General features: G+C 37.0%; 1 long non-coding RNA gene across 2 annotated transcripts; it reads right to left on the bottom strand.

Annotated features, from left to right (window-relative positions):
- Positions 1-214: 214 nt before the first annotated feature.
- On the bottom strand, positions 215-16,040 carry LOC125175742 (uncharacterized). Of its 2 annotated transcripts, none has more exons than XR_007155953.1 (4): positions 15,869-16,040; positions 5,775-5,889; positions 4,630-4,757; positions 215-515 (listed from the first exon to the last, which is right to left on the bottom strand). It is a non-coding gene; the product is annotated as an uncharacterized LOC125175742 (long non-coding RNA). The 2 variants fall into 2 exon arrangements; XR_007155952.1 differs by lacking the exon at positions 15,869-16,040 and adding an exon at positions 12,098-12,214.
- Between the last annotated feature and the right edge of the window lie 1,582 nt (positions 16,041-17,622).

Below are 17,622 nucleotides of genomic sequence, written 5' to 3'. Positions count from 1 at the left end.
TGTGACAAGGTTGATGAAACTCCTATGAAGATATTCTATGACAATTGTATCCCTTTTGGAAGATGTCTCTTTAAGCAAATATAGGAAGTTCAGAGAAAGCCCCTCCTTGAATTTGCTGTGTTTTCAAGTGCCTACCACTCAAAATAATATACCAAAGTGGCATATTTTAGGGTGCCATGTCCTGAACACCTAGGCATATTTTGGGGTGGCATATTCTGTTACCCTTTAAATGCATTGATGGAATGAGACATCTGAGATATTTCACCTACCTATTCCGATACCAGTTACCACTTATGAGAGTTCAACAATTGCACCACTACAGTAGGCCAGGGGCTATCTATAATCTGCCACTAGTGACAGGGTCTTTATTCCCAGCCAGCTGGTAGGTGACCCATCTTCAAAATCATCAGTCTCCTTTTTAGGAACACTCTCAGAATTAACCTCCCCAGGAAACAGATCTTGAGCTGGAGAGTTGTACCCAGGTGGTTTTTTGGAGATAGTCTTAGGAACAACACCTGTAAGGGAGTAAAGAAAACAAGATTGGGTCAAAGAAGAAATTAAACTGGAAATAGTTGAAACAGAAGTCTCAGTGATCACTTGGAGAGCTCTGAAACTGGAATGGCCTGCCCATATTGGAGGAAAGAGATGAGAAATGAGTTTTGTAACCTCTTACATTAAACTAGTTGGTTGTGGGCTGCTGTAGGAGAGGACTTAGAACATTGAGCAAAGCAGCTTCTGTCACTCAAGGGCAATCCCTGTGAGAGACTTAGCTGTGAGCTCTTTGGTCACTGTCTTTGAAGTTAGGAGAATAAATGCCTCCTTCCTGAAGGGGAATCTGGGCAGTGCACCAAACACTTTACTTTTGGTTTTGACAATATTATATGATTTGAGGGCAACCTAATTATATTTCACTAAGTTTTTATTTTTAAAGCTTATAAAACCGCACCCTAGTATATAAGGGAGATGATACAAAACTATGCAGGGCAAAAGCGAAAAGTCAACCTAGAATTACAAACTACAGAAGACTCAGAAGTACTTACCCATACACCCAAATAATCAAGAATTGACTGTGTTGGGGGAGTCAAGTGCCCTTGTGCTAAAAGCATAGTTTCCTATTTCATGAGTAGCCAGAAACTCGAATTTTCATAAAAAGAGGAAAGGAGAGCTCTGTTCTCAGCTGGCATTCTTTAGAGGCTTGTGATAAAGTGGGAGTTTATGGTGAGATTCTTTTATAGTAAAACAAAACAAGCCTCTTCAAGAACATGTATTGAATGGTCTGGAGACCTCTATTAAGCAAAGATAGTATCCAGATGTTTCACTGGCTTATTTAAATATAGAAGGGGTCTGTAAATTTTGTATTCAAGGCAGTTGTAACTGTTCTAGAATTGTAATTTTATTATTTGTATCATACTTTGTGTTTGTGTGTGTGTGTGTGTGTGTGTGTGCGCGTGCATGTGTGCACATGTGTATGCATTACAATGATTGGCTAATGGGCAGTAATAAATAGACTGAAATAATGGATCAGGGAGGTAGGAGTTATAACTCTTTGATGATTTCCATTATGATAAGGAAAAAAACCTAGATCAAACAGGGTATCCAAAAGGAAGCTAAATAAGCAACTACACTAAATGACCAAAGAGAAAAAGATAAGTCAATTTCAGAATGAGAACTTACATCTGTGCATAATTGGTTATCTTTAATTTTATCAGGTGGCATCAAAGGGAATCTGGGCAAAAGAAAATGTAATGCTCCCAGATCATCCATTTTCTAGCCTAGAAATTATTTAATTAGTTTTTAATGAATTGCTATGAATTTGAGCTGATAATTATCTAAATTCATTTGGTAGTTAATTTGAACTCATTGAGTTGCCATAACTATACACTTGGACTTGTCATGTTACTAATTTTCTCGTGTAGACATTCATTTATCAATACAGCTAATACTACCTAAATGCATAAAAAATGACCTTGCTGCTAAGATGTTCATTTGTCTCTCAGTATTTTACTCCTGCTGTATTGTAGATATTGCCAGATATAGGATAAAAGATGACTAAGAAACAATTGCTGTCCTTAGAGAACCCACAATTTCATAGGGGAGATAGAAATATAAATAAATGATACAAACTACAGAAAAATATAGAAAAGAAGTTTATTAAATGGAACACTTAGTGACTACCTGCCATGCCTAAGTCTTAATATCCATGAAGTAGAAATACAACATGGTACATGTTCTCAGTGAACTCGTGGAAGGGGCTATCTTGTCTGGGCTAGTTTTTCTTTGAACAGAAGGAAGGACATCTCATCATCAGATTTTGATGATGTTTGAGCATGTATGTTTTAGGTAAGACACATCTAATGATTGCAATAACCCAAGTGAAATAGAAGATTTCTAATTTCTCATAGTGCTAAGGTGAGTATTGACTTCCTCAAGTAATAGTCACTTGGGATAGGAGCTGAGAAAAGAAATTATAGGTATTTAGGTGGGAATAGTTACACAAGAATAGATTGGAATGGAATATGGGAGCTGAGGTTATTGGCAAGAGAACAGTTCAACTCCATAGATTACTGTGTTCTTTACAGTTGAACACCATATGGTTCATGGAGTCTAAGCAAGGTAAGGAAGAAAGTAAAGGTGATATGCAGTTGAAGAATTGGAAGAACATGAATTGATCAAGCAAATACAACTTTTGGTGAGGCTAATGAGTATACTAAGGTGACAGAGTGAAAGCTAAAGATGAGGTTGTGGTTTCAGGATTAATTATTGAGATTTGACATATCAAAGGAGGAGCCTTCCAAATCTTGACAAAAGTAAGTGAATGTGAAAGGAGTTACAGTGGTCAAAGAACTGTCAAAGGCAAGGGCAATGGAGCTCATCCATTTGGAGATGAAAGTAAGCAGGATGATGGTAGAAGTTGGAGTGGAGAAGGAATGGCCTGCCTGCCCACCTCAGTGGAAGGATAGCTACCACACAGAAGCTCACTTGTCAGGGCTCCCTCAGAACTGTATTGTATGCAGAATTGTATTCTGTCTGGAGGAGAATGTAAGGATGCCAGAGAGAATTACCTCTAGCAGGCCTGGTTTTATCTTGCCCCACCCCACCCCCCTGTTCTTCCTGTCAGAAAGATCTAAGGTCTCTAAATGAGCATCAAGGAGAGATAATTTACCTCTCAGTATAAGGACAGGAAGTTAACAGTGTAACCTCAAAGACCTTTTTACTTTATGTTAATTTCCTCCTTAAAATGTATTTTCTGCATGACTACTTCCAATTAGGAGATGTATGGTAACAGAAAACTCACTGTTCTGAGTCTCAGAAGTTCTTTATAACCCAGTCCTATCTCCTGGATTAGTTGTCACATACCTTCATCCCAGAAAGAAGTCAGACCATTTGGAAACTAATCTGAGGTAGGAAAAATATACTGTGTTAAAGAAACTAAAAGAAAACCACTGAGATTGGAGACAGACAATGAAGGGAAACTGTACCTCAGTGAGTATGGTTAAGACAACCAAATGGATATAGAATTGCTTTTGTACTAGGATACTCTGCCAGGTATTATCGTTGTGTTTTTTCCTGGCAAGTGAGGTACTAAGAGTCATTTTAGATTTCTGTATCATTCAAGAGAGAGCCAGGAAAAAAAAAAAGCAACTACTCTAAGACTTTCAAGAAGAAGGATTTGGTTACATAACTTCCTCAGTTTGGGTTGTCCAGAAATGGTAGCTTGAGACAAGGATTTGGGTGCATGTGATTTTCTTGGGCCTTTAGGAAAAGCTTGTGAGGGAGAGAGCAGAGCAGGATTGAGAAGAGGAAAGAACCAAGCAAGGGTGTGACTTGTCATGCATGGCCTCTTCCTGAGATCCACAGAGGGAGGTCTCTGGAACATAAACAGTAACACAAAATTGCCCTTTCCTTGACACAAAGGGCTCAGGGTTTTATAACCTGTATCCATTATCATTGGCTGTGGCTGCACTGTGGGCTCCTGTCAGGCAAGTTTGAGAGAAGGATGCTGGTTTTGGGCTCTCCACAGTCAACGCTCATAGTAGCACGGTTATGTGTACACCAGGGTAGTAAGAGGAACCTAGACAGGAACTAGAGTATCTCTGGCAATAGGTGCTGGAAAAACAGAGAAGCCTATGAGGGGATGGTGACACCACTCATAATTTGACAAGAGCAGGAAGAAGCTATCATTCCTAAGTTTGGAGAGATAACCAGAGGAGGTGGTATTACCAGAGCCTATAAGCCAGGCCATCTTATGGGATCTAGACATGGCAGGTATTAACCAGAGGAAGTTGAAACTATAGAAAGAGGGGTCCCTGGCAGAAATTGGAATTATGGAAAAGATGCTGCTGGAAATACCTTGAAAATCAGAAGTTTTTCTGCCTTGAGTGACTCTCAGTTTGTGCAGAGAAAGCTGGTTATGGCACTGAGACCCCGAAGTGGCAGCTACCCAAACCAGTCATGACCACGGACTCCAGAGCCAATTTGCAACCCAAAAGATTGCTTTGCCTAAGGCAGTAGACCTTTAGATTTTGAAATATATACAGTGTTTATTAATGTCTGGTGAGTGTTCTGAGGATACATACATATCCCCCCTAACTACTTTGCTACTTTCTAAAGAAGTCAAATTCTACTTACAGTAGATTGAGATGTGTGTAGGGAAGAGACTTAGAATATTCAGTTGTTTGAGGGAACAAAAGAGAGCTCCTTTTTATCTTGAAAACAGATGTCAGCAGTACAACTTTGGTCAATAAGCTAGATGGTCCCTGGGAAATGGAAACCGAAAGAACAGTTGAGTTAAAAAAAAATATGAAAAGGAAAATAGACCAAGAGAGTACAGGTTTTGAAAACAAAATAACTTACTTTTTGGCCTTCCTTTCCCATTTGAAATTGATTTCTGCATTTTAAATCTACTCTGTTATATTTGTATTGATCTCATTGCCTCTTGTCACTTTAAAAAAAACCTAACTAATCTTACTACATTTCTCCCCACGGTGACTATGACAATGTGCACTCTGTGATAACTTGCAAGACATTCATCTATACCTAAAGAACTGATCCACTTTGATGAAATGCATTATCCCAATCCCATGCTTGACTGGTGGTATTTTACAGGTTTTTACATTTGCAAGTAGGTTCACTATTTTTTTTAACTTTTTATTCAAGGTGGTGATGAAAATTTGGTCATTTATAACTTGATAATATCATAAATAGGTACTTCATTGTCTTGGGATTCATTTATCTTGATTGAATTTAGAACATCACTATTTGAGTCTCAGAAAGCATTTGCAAGTAGATATTTCTCTTTCTATTAATGAGGATTAAAGGATTCTGGAGGCAGAAAGTTCCAATCAATTCAGGAGATACTGCTTGTTCCTATGAGGAGTCTACAAAAACCAAATCCGTGTTTTCATGCGAGAACTTTCTGAAGTGCTTGAAGCAACTGTTACAGCATCTGGGTTGTCTGGTGGTTTAAACGTTCTTTCTAGAAAATACTAAGCATTAATTTTCTAAAAGTAATGACTAGAGAGGGAATGAAATGAATTCATGGACTGGAGTGGTCTGGGGTTAGCAGATAAGTTACAAAGAGGGGGAAGCATGATTTGCTTTTTATTTTTCCTCTTTAGAAATTCCCTTGTCACATTTCTAACAGCATCATTCAGCTTTCAGTTTTAGTATTGTATGATGGTGGGAAATCACCAGAAAGAGTATCCTGGGAAAGCAGAAAAATGCTGGGAGTGGAGAGGATGATCAGGATTTAAATAGACTTCAGTGGGGGTTACCTCTTCACTGTTCTCAGTTGGCCTTGAGTGATATGGACAGTAGAGTCCTGAGCAGAACATGGTGTTTTGCAGGTCATCTGGTCTCTCTTCTATCCTTTAAGCAAAATTGTACCCACTGTAGATAAAACACAGGAAACACAAGAAAAAGTCCCGAAGGTATTAATGCCCTCTCCACTGCCACCCCATTCCCGTCATCACAAAAGCTCCAAATAGATGGCTTGATTTCTACAAGTTACGGAAGCCAGTTGACCTGTGAATTTTCTGTCACTCTCCCAGTAAAATAGAAACATGGGAAGACCTTCTCCTTGGGTCCTGTGGTTTTTACCAGTTGTCTAGGAGTTGCCTTCTGTCCATCTGGTGCGTTAGGTCTATCAATCACATCTATCCACTGGGTTCCTGCCTGTGAGACACACAGTGTACTGAACAGTGGTGATGGAAGTGGGCTCTCAAATCCAGCCTCACTACCTCAGTCTGATGGGCCTGCTGGTCTCCTTTTCCACCTGTTGATGGTGCCACCATCCTTGACAATTGAGCACAAATACTCCTTCTCTGTGAGTTGTCTAATAATTGTTTCCTTTCTGAATCTCTCTCACCTTTTGGAATCAGGAATTACAAAAATAGAGAAAGGGAGTTACCATAGGCTTGAGTGGCTAGGAGGTACTTCTGAAATGAAAGGACATAGAAAATTCAACCAAAAAGAGTCAGAATGGAACAAGTATGGGGAGTGGCCAGAAGGATCTTATAGTGATGGGGATGTGACATGAAAGGTATAGAGGTGTGGAATCAAAAATCCAGTCTGTGTTCTCATTAAACCATTGTGAAAAAAGTCTTCATAGGAAAATAGTGGTGGCATAAGTCAGTGGTTCTCAAGTTTTAGATCAGCGTTGTCCAGCGGAAATGTAATACAAGCCATATATTTAATTTCAAATTGTATAGAAGTCACATTAAAAAAAAAGAAATAGGTGAAATTCATTTTAATAATTTTATTTAAGCCAACCTACCCCACCTATTATCATTGTAACATGTAATCAGTTTAAAATATAATTTGTGACTTTCACATTCTGTTTTTGTACTCGATCTTCAAAATCCATTGTGTACTTGACATTAAAGCCTGTCTCAATTTGGACTAGCCACATTTCAGGTGGACAGCACAGCTTTCAAGTGCATCAGAATCACTGGAGGGCTTATTAAAACACAGATTGCTGGTTTCCACTGCCAGAGTTTCTGATTCAGTGTATCTGGGATGAGGTCCAATGATCTGCATTTCTAACAAGTTCCCAGGTGATGCAGATGCTACTGGTCTGCAACCACACTTTCAGAACCAGTAGGTTAGATGAGTGGTTCTCAAGAAATACCTAAGAGTTAAAAGCAAAGAAGAAAACTGCTTATCCTCCAGGCCACATACAAGGCCACTTAACACAAACACTCTAGAGGTCAGACCCAGGCTTTACATTTTTAGAAAGTTTCCCAGGGGATTTTAATGATCAACTAGGTTAGAGAACCACAGAAGTGGGAGGAGAAAGAGGTTTTAGTAGACAAAAGAGGGCTACATTTAAAAGAAAAATAAAGACTTAAATCTTATAAGTAACAGAAGCAGTGGTATGTAATGAAAGCATTATTTGTTGCATTGCTTGCAATGGTAATGACCTGTAGCAGGAAAGGGTTAGAGGAAGGTTTCAAATGATTCAAGAGCTTGATGAGGTTGGGGCAATGGAAGGTGAGATTGGGGCGGGGGGATGGGATATGAGGGGAATGAGAGAATTATACACACTTGATTCAATTACATAATTATTTTGCAGTGTGACAGAATGGAGGGTATGAACTATACATCAGTGGGCAAATTGTGTTATTTCTTTAGTTCAGCATAGAGGAATAAAACAGCAGACCCACACCAAAATGCCTACACAGGCCATGTAAGGAAGGCAGCAATAAAAGGAGGTGGGGTGGGGAGGAAGACCACTAGGAGTAAATCCACACATTGTGTGAATGATGGAAGCTACATTTGATTCAATTTGTTAGGCCTGATCCCTAGGGAGCAGTCCTCTCCAGATATTACCTGTTATTTGTTGCCTTAGTCTCCTTTCTCTTACCCCTAAGCATTGTTTTTTGTTTGTTTGTTTTCTGTTTTTGTTTGTTTGTTTGTTTGTTTGTTGGCTCAGGTTAGACTTGGCACTCTCTTCAGGACTTCAGGTCTCCACAAAGCAGAGCATTTCCTTGTCTGAGCTTCTGGCTTCAGGTTGAAACTTTGTGAAAATGTATTATCAAAGGTGCTTGAAGTCAGCTGAAACTATGAACAAGTCTGCAAAAGTCAGAATTTCCTGGAGAAAGAGTCCCCAGTTTGGGATGACTAAAGATAGGTTTGGGGAGGGCGGGAGGGGGGGCGTTGAACAAGCATAAATTCAAGATAAAAATAAGATTTCACAACCTTAAACCACATTATCTATCAAATACCACAGGCATATATTCTGTGAGAGCAGAGATGGACTATTGCCAACATGCCCCAGAATTTGGATCACAAAAAAGTAATAGAGAAGCCTCAATGATAATGAGGCTTCTGGTTTCATAAGGTCCCTGGAACATCACCTCATATATGTAACTTAACTTATCATGGTTGAATACATGCTTAAATACAATAAGTAGCCAAAAGAAACTATCTGAAGCAGCAATTATAGGAAGCAGCCAACATATGTATAAATCAGTTCATGTTGATTGTACTTTATATCCACGTTCCCTCCTCATTTCAGGCTGATTCCTTTCTGTGTAAGAGTTTGGGCAGAATCTCCAAAACCTACTAGGAACCTTGAAAAGATTCTTAATGAGTTTTTAAGACTAAGCTGCTATTACCGTTACTGAATCCTGGGTTCCTTATTCTCCATCTGGTATTTTCTTTCTGTTCCCTTGGCATTTCCTTTTTCTCATCCATATTCTTAGAACATTCCCACTGAGTCCATTAACAGATTGCCAAGCCAGATTGGCAATTAAATTGCATCCTTGAACCTAAATTTTAATTATGAATATCCTTCCTTTTTTTTTTTTTTTTTTTTTTTTTTCTTCATGACCTGCCCCTAAAATTGCTGGTTCAAATCTTGCTCTGGGCCAGAGATCCTACTTTTCTGAAAGAAACTTACCATGCTCCCAGACCCATGATCAGCATGCTATAGAATAGGAAATCTAGTTCATCTAGGATTCATCTAGGAAATATTCATACTGTCTTCTTTTGTAGTATCTGAACTCCTATTGGTGTTTAACCATAAATACAAAATCACTTTTGACTTCTGGGGGAAGGAATTATTTTGAAACCAGAGCACCTCAGTTAAACATTCTGAAACCTACCAATCTCCATAGTTACCGTTAGCTCCTATTTAAGAGTTTATTTTCTCCATCTGTTTCTATATGCCCTACTTCTGATAGTGATTGACTCCTCAATCACTATAAAACAATAATTAAATTCTTATCTTTCCTAGTCTTTAAATTCCAGGATAAACAAGAGGCCATTAGATATTAATTCTCACTCCCACCTCAACTTTTCAAAGTTAAAAGTTATTTGGTTGTAAAGGTTAAAATACACAGATGATAAGAAAGTTCACTGTTTTAAGTGACATAATAAAATGTTACATCAAACCCTTGCCAAGACAGAAGTGAAACAGAACATTTACACTGCACAATTAAACTAAAAGAATAGAAAAAAAAAAACTCCATCTCATTTCTTAGAACTACAAATAGGAGTCAGATCTATTCTAAGGACTCCTTCAGATGTTCAAGCCTTGTTATAACTTAAGTCTTACAGTACTAGTGCAGTGCAACTCAGCCAGTATTTCCCAAAACAAAATGGACTTCATTGGATTTATTCAAGGTACTGCACTTTATAACCTTGGGAAATGCTTTCATCAGAGCTTAAGTTTCTGGGAAAGAACTGCTCTTGCAATTCTGGGTAAACTTCTTTACAATGTAACCTGTCAGAATATAGTTTTAGCAGATACAATATCCCTACTCTCATATAATTAGTTTTTTATTTTTTATTTTTTGGAGCCTCCTAAGAGAACTCCTGCATGGATCAGCACTCATAAATATTAAACATAAAGGATAAAACTCTTACAAGTAATCGCTGCTCTATAAGTACCTTACTTGGTTAAGCAAATCTTTTGTATTTATCAGCTAATTCTCCGCCGGATCTTAATTCTTTTCAAATGAACTAGCTCCCTACTTGGATCTCATGCAGATCACAGCTTGGTTGTGAACCTACGCAGCAAAATTAAGCTATACAAATATCAGTTCACAATATGGTGCTATCAGAAAGACCTTAACTTATACTGCAGTGTGGAATGGAGCCCAGAAGGCTTTGGTGGAACCACACTGGCGAATTCAAAATTGGGCTGATCCATTAAAAGGAAAAGAAAAAAAAAGGAAACTGTTAGAACAAATTTTGATTCAAAGTCTAGAGAACTGTTACTAGCAGAGGAAAAATCTACATTCAAAGCAAACCATAAAGCATAATACTTAGGACTCCAAACACAAAGGAAAATTACAAAGCATACCTTGGTAATTTTCATATGTTTTTACCTGTCCTATAATGAAGAATCTATAATATTAATTACAAAGAAAGAAAAGCTGGGCCATAGGCAATTTTACCTTACTAGAATTTACATTTTCTTTCTTAAGTTTTTTTTTTCTTTCTGTCTATACCACAGCCACTCAAAGTATTAACCCCCAGTTATCTGAGTCATTGATTTTTATCACTAGGCTTGCTTGAAAGCAAGATCTACATTTATCTTTGCTAGATACTGTTGGTATCTACCAAAATGTCAAGTGTATAGTAGATGCTCATTAAACATTATTAATTTCAACAAATGGATAAATGACATTTATCTATACGGAGTTCATGGAGTATTACAAGAGAATATTTCCAATGCCATGACTTCTAAGTTGGTTTGTGGACCCTCAATGCTTGAATAATATATTTATACAGAAAGTAAATCTGAGTATGGAGAAGAAAATAAGTCTTAAGCTCAGATTGTTAATTGACTATCAAGAAATCAGAAATTATTCATAAAACAAAAAAAACCTAGCAGCATGTTAATGTTGATAAACAATTTATATAAACCTCTAATAGATGTTTTTTTTTTTTACCATCCAAACATTACCAACTGGTCTAAAATTTAAGCCTCTGCCTTAAAGTCTTTGTGTGTGTGTATGTGTATGTGCACACCCCCTTGGAAACTGACTAGTATTATTTATTTAAATTGATAATTATTTTGAATTTAAAATGTACTGTTAATGTAGAATACTTGGAATATACAGGAATCTTTGAGAGAAATTCTGTAATTATTCTTCTGCCCAAGGAAAATATTAGCATTTTATTTATCATCTTTCAATTTTTTTCCAATACATTGTAACTACAACCCTCAAGAACGAGGTTCACTCAAACCAGAACCCCTACAGAGAAGCCCTCTCATACAGAAATCTTCTAGGGCCTCTTAGGTACTGACAGCCAAAAATACATAGAAAAAAATTTAAGGGCATATATCATGTTAAAAGTGCTTCTAACAGAAGGAGATAGAATCCTTATCTTATTGTACATATTTTGTATAGCTTGAATCATTTAAGTGAGATGGGTTTGTGTGTGGCTTGTAAGAGAAAACAAAAAGTTAAACAATAACTTAAAATGTATTATGCAACCTGTCATATTTTTCCTTTGTTTTAACTGCTAGAACATTCAAAACTTATTTTTACATCCAACTGTAGAGTCTAAAGTACACTGAGACATTGTAGTTTTTTTTTTTTAATTTTCCTTTTATTTCCTACGCACTGTCACTTTTACATTAATTTTTGGCACTTATATGCTTTTATTGTAATTTGTTCCAATAATTTCATGTTTTTTTTTCAAATTTTTGTTTGTTTTGAGAAATAGATGGAACCTAGATAAAATAAAGCACAAAACCAGAAAAAAAAATCCAACTTACTATGGCTATAAAAAAATCCAATCAACGCATATGATATTTGAGACATTATGAAGCATGTTGCTTATATAGTACTATGGCCTGCTTCTCTGGAGGACTCCAACTCAGAAATTAAAATCGTATGTCACAATATCAGTAAGCCACATTCATAGACACTTGTCCCACCTGCTCTTTTAGAATTTCTTTCTCCTGCAAAATTTCTCCTTCCATCCACCCCACTTCGTCCAGAAGTCCCCAGGGAATGTCTCACATGCACTGAGAAGCCAGCAACCATAGGTAATTTCCCTTCCTGCTCTACCTCCCTTTGGAAACATTCTTCCCTTTATCTGCAAGGCTAAATAAAAGCCCCTCAACACTCCCCGTTACCTGCAGTTGAGTTCCTCTAGAAGCTACTTCCTGAGATGAGCACTCTATGTCACCACTTCCATTTTTACCAGGTGCTCCTTCTTCGGTTGTTGCACTTATCTTCAACTCTCCCAGGCACTCCAGCTTCCTTTGATGGCTGTACCATTTTCCTAAAAAGTGTCCCTCTCCCTCACACTGCCAAGCACAGCTGCCACCTCCACTGGGCTGGCCAGCCACTTTCTGTTTCCATTGGTTCAAGCCTCGCTTACGTCTTCTGTGGTCAGTGTTGCACTGCCTTCTGTGGTGAAGACTAGAGACGACCCCCTCTCTCATTTGGGATTGTAATCTGTTAGGGGAGGACCAGAGAAATATGCCTGTGACCTGATGACTTGAGCAGTTTACAGGAACACAGTGTTTTCTCCTTTTGATTACAGAGTTTATCCCCTATAAAATTTAAATAGGAATAATGAATGCAGAGAAGGGAGTATGGCTGTAACAGGAGATAAATACTGTGCTCTATTCAGACCTTTCCGTCTTTCCTGTTCTCCATTTATGTCCAAGCGTTTGTTACTGATTCTACTTGTTGCCTGACACCCTCTTCCTTGAGAATCAGTTCTGTTCCAATAGATGCCTCATTCTCTCATGCAATTGAAGCCTCAGGGAGACTACCCTCATCAATTTCTCAGATACTACCAAACCTGGCAGAATTCTACAGGGATACCTGGCTTAGGCTCCAGCCAAAAATTCCTCTAGAGACAAACTACTTGAATAAATAAGGAGCAATACCATATTCTTGAGTGGAAAACTAAATATTACTTACAAGATCATTTTCTTTTCTAAATTGGCTTTAGCCAGTCACTCAAGTGTTACCAGCTTATGGAACACAAAATAATGACAGTACTTTTAATATTTAAGTTAATATGACTCTGATCCCTATTCTGCTAATCATGAAAATTTGTGGTGGAGACCAAACTTGGTAGCTTGAGGCTAAGCCAGGTAAACCTCTAGAATTCTGACAGGTCTGGCAGTGTGTTTATAATTATTGGCTACTAAGAACTCAATCATTATCAATAAAGGTAAATCATTTAATTATTTAATTAAATATTATTTCATTATTAAGTTGCTGCTTTTAGTTTACACACATGAGATTGACCACATTTATTATATTTTAAGCAGATAACCCTTCTGGGAGATTTCCTGATATTAATTATTTAATGATGTAATTGATGTATAACAGTGTATTAGTTTTAGGTGTACAACATGATAATTTGATGTATGTATCATGAATGTCATTTAATTTACTTTTTTTAATGGTGCTTCTTAGCTGATCGGTTCAAAGATAGCTAGGAACAAATAAAGATTAAAAGCCATTTAATGTTTAGAAAAGAAAGTGGATAATATTCTGACTCTGGAAAGGATTTTTAATGATCATCACATTCAAAAGTCAAAGAAGAAATAACATTTCAGGGAAATGAAACTTGCTTTAGCTTAATTGGAAGCCTCAGGGTAAACCTTTATTTATGTATTTTTGGAAATACTCTAAACTGAGTAGAATTCAAAAACATTACTAGTTTAATTAAAATGTTTTAAAATGCCAAAGAGGGGATATAGTGATTGTATACATTTTTATGGATGGGTGGTTGATCTTTTCTAATAATTCATTGGAAAAATAAGCTCAATTTTTCATGGTAAGAAAATGCCATTAAAAAGAGAAATATCAGCTGCTCAGTTTTATGTTCAAAATGAAGGCGTCTAATTGACTGCAGAATAAAAGATAGCATGCATAACCTTTTAAAAAATTATCAAAAGCATTGTCCTTGATGTTAGCCTGACATTTTTCCCTTTGATTAGTCAAAAATAACATCATGGACTCATATAGCACTTTCCTTCAAAGGGACTGAAGAAGTTGCCTTTAGAAAAAAGAATTGTCCATCTCACATTATCTTTATAGGGATGAAGGTAGAAGGGACTTGCATTCTTGCTAATGAATAGAGTGACTGTCTGAAAAAAAACTAACACGTTCACCTGTGACCCCGCCCCCCCCCCCCCCCCCAGCCATACCCATTTCCATTCTCCCTCCTTTGCATACCCATTTCATGGCAAGTGATAGGTCTCCCCACCCAGTTCAATTTCTCTCAACGGACCGGACCGTAGTAAGATATCAAATCCAGCCACAAATGGCCACTATCAGGAAGGCAGTTTGGCCTGAAACTTTGCTGATCATGGAATCCAAAGAAATTCTTCTTAGGAACAAGGACTCTCAAAGCACATCAGTTTTGTGTTTTTTTAAATAATTTCTTCATTTATTTGAGTGTCTACTATGTGTAAGGCTGTATGGTAGATGCCACAAAATTGGTACTGAGCATGATTCAGTAAGACCCTGCCCTCATGAGGCAGACATTCCATCTAGCTGGAATAGATAGGTATTAACTAAGTAATTATATAATTAAAAGCTTATTGGGATATCTGGGTGGCTCAGTCAGGTTGGCATCTGACTTTGGCTCAGGTCATGATCTCATGGTTCATGGGTTAGGGCTCTGTGCTGACAGCTCATTGCCTGGAGCCTGCTTTGGATTCTGTGTTTCCTTCTCTTTCTGTCCTTCCCCCACTCAAAAATAAACATTAAAATTTAAAAAAATTTATTGAAGTATCATTTACATAAAGTATTATTTTCAGGTGTACAACATAATGATTCAGCAATTATATATATTCTGAAATCCTCACCATGGTAAGTGTAGTTACCATCTGTCACCATATAAAGTTACTACAATATTATTGACTATATTTCTCATGCTGAACTTTTCATCCTCATTTACTTTATAACTGCAAGTTTGTACCTCTTTATCCCTTTCACCTATTTCACCCATCCCCCCACTCTCCTCCCTTCTGGCAACCACCAGTTCTCTTTGAATATGTTTCTGTTTTTTCATTTGTTTGTTTTGTTTTTTAGATTTCATACATAGGTGAAATCATATGGCATTTCTTTCTCTGACTTATTTCACTTAGCCTAATACCCTGTAGATTCATCCATGTTGCTGCAAGGGTAAGATGTCATTTTTTTCATTGCTGAGAAATATTCTGTTGTGTATATATACCATATCTTCTTTATCCATTCATCTGTTGATGGACATATATTGTCAAGTGTGTTTAAAATACCACAAAGGGGCACCTGGGTGGCTGAAATGTGATACTCTCATATCTTGACTATAAATAATGTTGTAATTAATTCCATAATTTTTAAAATAAAATTATGAAAAGCAATATGAAATATAAATAGTGGGTGCTATGAAAGCATAGAATGGGTAATTCTGACTGACGGATCAGAGATGGCTTCTTTGAGGCAAAGACATTTGATTTGGGCTCTGAAATAGCACCAAGAATCAACCAGGCTCAAATAGGAAGAATATTCTAGGAAGAGGCTACAGATTGCTCCAAGATCCTTAAGTGGAAAGAAAAACAATATTGATTATTGTTATAGTGAGGAATATCAAGGATATAATGCATTTGTTAGACAATGTGAAAGTGCTTTATAAAAGGTAAAACCTTGAACATAGGTTAATGATTACTTTTACTGGTTATTATGATTGTTGTTCTTGTCTGATTTTACTGGAAAATCAGAGCTGTTTTACTGTACTGCCTTTAATCAATAAGTTAGATCACCTTTTTTACTTTTTGGCAATATAGTGAACAGATATGGTAGTTGTTTAGAAAATTAATTTTAAGACCAGTTGCACTTCTAAAAATCCAGACTAATTCAAAATTGTAGTACCATAGCTAATACAGCATCTATACCTGCAACACCAGTCCTCTCCTCTTATGCCTCAACTCCCACCATCTCAGGTCACATCTGTGGCTTGTTGATCTTTATCCTTCCTCTTCTGTTTAACATAGTACTGGCACCAGCAGGGTGCTGAGGGTGGGAGAGTGTTGGAGGATGATGATAGATGGTGACGAGGCAGTTAAAGGAAAAGGTCAAAGTCTTACTTGTCTGGTGTTGTAACCTATAATGCCCTCATTATGGCAAGTTCTAAATTCTGGCTCTTTCTTAGAGAACATTTGAGAGTTGCCTGGAGACTCCCTCTAGGACATCTATAGGACACCATTCCCTGACCCAGGTGATGACCATTCCTGCCCATCTCTTGTGATGCCTCTCAGCTCTGTAACCTCCACTCTCATTCTAAAAGTGACCCACAGACTCTTTCAGCTAAGATCTTCACACTCCATAAACAGCCTCCTTCAGCAAGGTTCTGTCAGGATGGTGTAACTGGCTATTCTTCAATAGATTCAGTTGACCCATGGAAATTTGCATCCATGCTGCTGATACCAAAACTGCCTTCTTTGCTCCTCCTGCTCTAATGGACAGCTTGAACCTGCCTCAAACTTCAAAATTCCCTGGACCAGGTACAGGAATCAGTTTATTAATATCCAAAATACTCTAAGGTACGACAAGGGTCGTATAAGGCAGGACACTGCATTTCTGAAGTGTAATAGGTATCCAGGTGGGGAATAAAATTCCAGTCTGTTCTCTCAAAGAAACACAACCCAGCACAAACAACAAATATTTATATATAAATACATATTTTATTTATATATTAATATTTATATAAATATATATGTATATAATATAAATATATATGTATTATATTTATATAAATGTAATATATATAAATATAAGTATTTATATATAAATATATGTGTGTGTATATATCTTATATATAAATATATAATATATTAATTATATTATATCATTATATATTATATATAATTATATATTAATTATATATTAATAATATTATATATAAATATATAAATATAAGTATTTATATATAAATATATAAATATAAGTATTTATATATAAACATATATGTGTGTGTGTGTGTGTGTGTGTACACACACACACACATGTATATATATATATATTTAGAAACCTTCTTGTTTTGTCTTAGGGAGGGAAGAATATGACACAGAAAACTTTCTCTCTTTAAATTTTCATGTTCTTTTACATAGGCTATTTGAAGTAATGGACCCAATACCACACATCTTTTTTTAGCCAGGCATGGAAATTAGACTCTTTAACATATGTGATTTGCTATCCACTAGGCTCACCTGGGCTCTTCAGCGGAAATCCTGAGACTATGGGAAAAGCACCATTGTACATTCAGTTGCAGAAATGACAGTTATTATTTGTTGTTTTCTTCCTTCTCTTACCATCATTGTTATTACTATTGTTATGATTATGGAACACTAAGTTAAGGAACACTAAGGCACAAATATTACAAAATTAAACTATTTCCACATGAAAGCTTGTATAATGGGTGCTGTCCAGATGTCCCTTCAGAATGGAGGGACTTACTACCCCAAACTCTGGACTCTGAGCCCCTAGTTGTCCACCCTCTAGGAAGTGTGTTGGCTGAAGGTGGGTTACCTCCTCAGAAAGTCCTATCACCTTCCTCACTGAGCAGTTTCCAACCAATTCCTGCTTGATTCAGAGATATAAAGATTGGTCTCCCTCCCCACTTGGAGCACCTTTAAAGACATAGCTCAGC

The sequence above is a fragment of the Prionailurus viverrinus genome, chromosome C2 (assembly GCF_022837055.1).
Source record: "Prionailurus viverrinus isolate Anna chromosome C2, UM_Priviv_1.0, whole genome shotgun sequence".
Lineage (NCBI taxonomy): Eukaryota > Metazoa > Chordata > Mammalia > Carnivora > Felidae > Prionailurus > Prionailurus viverrinus.
This window is presented reverse-complemented; position numbering and strand designations above follow the sequence as displayed.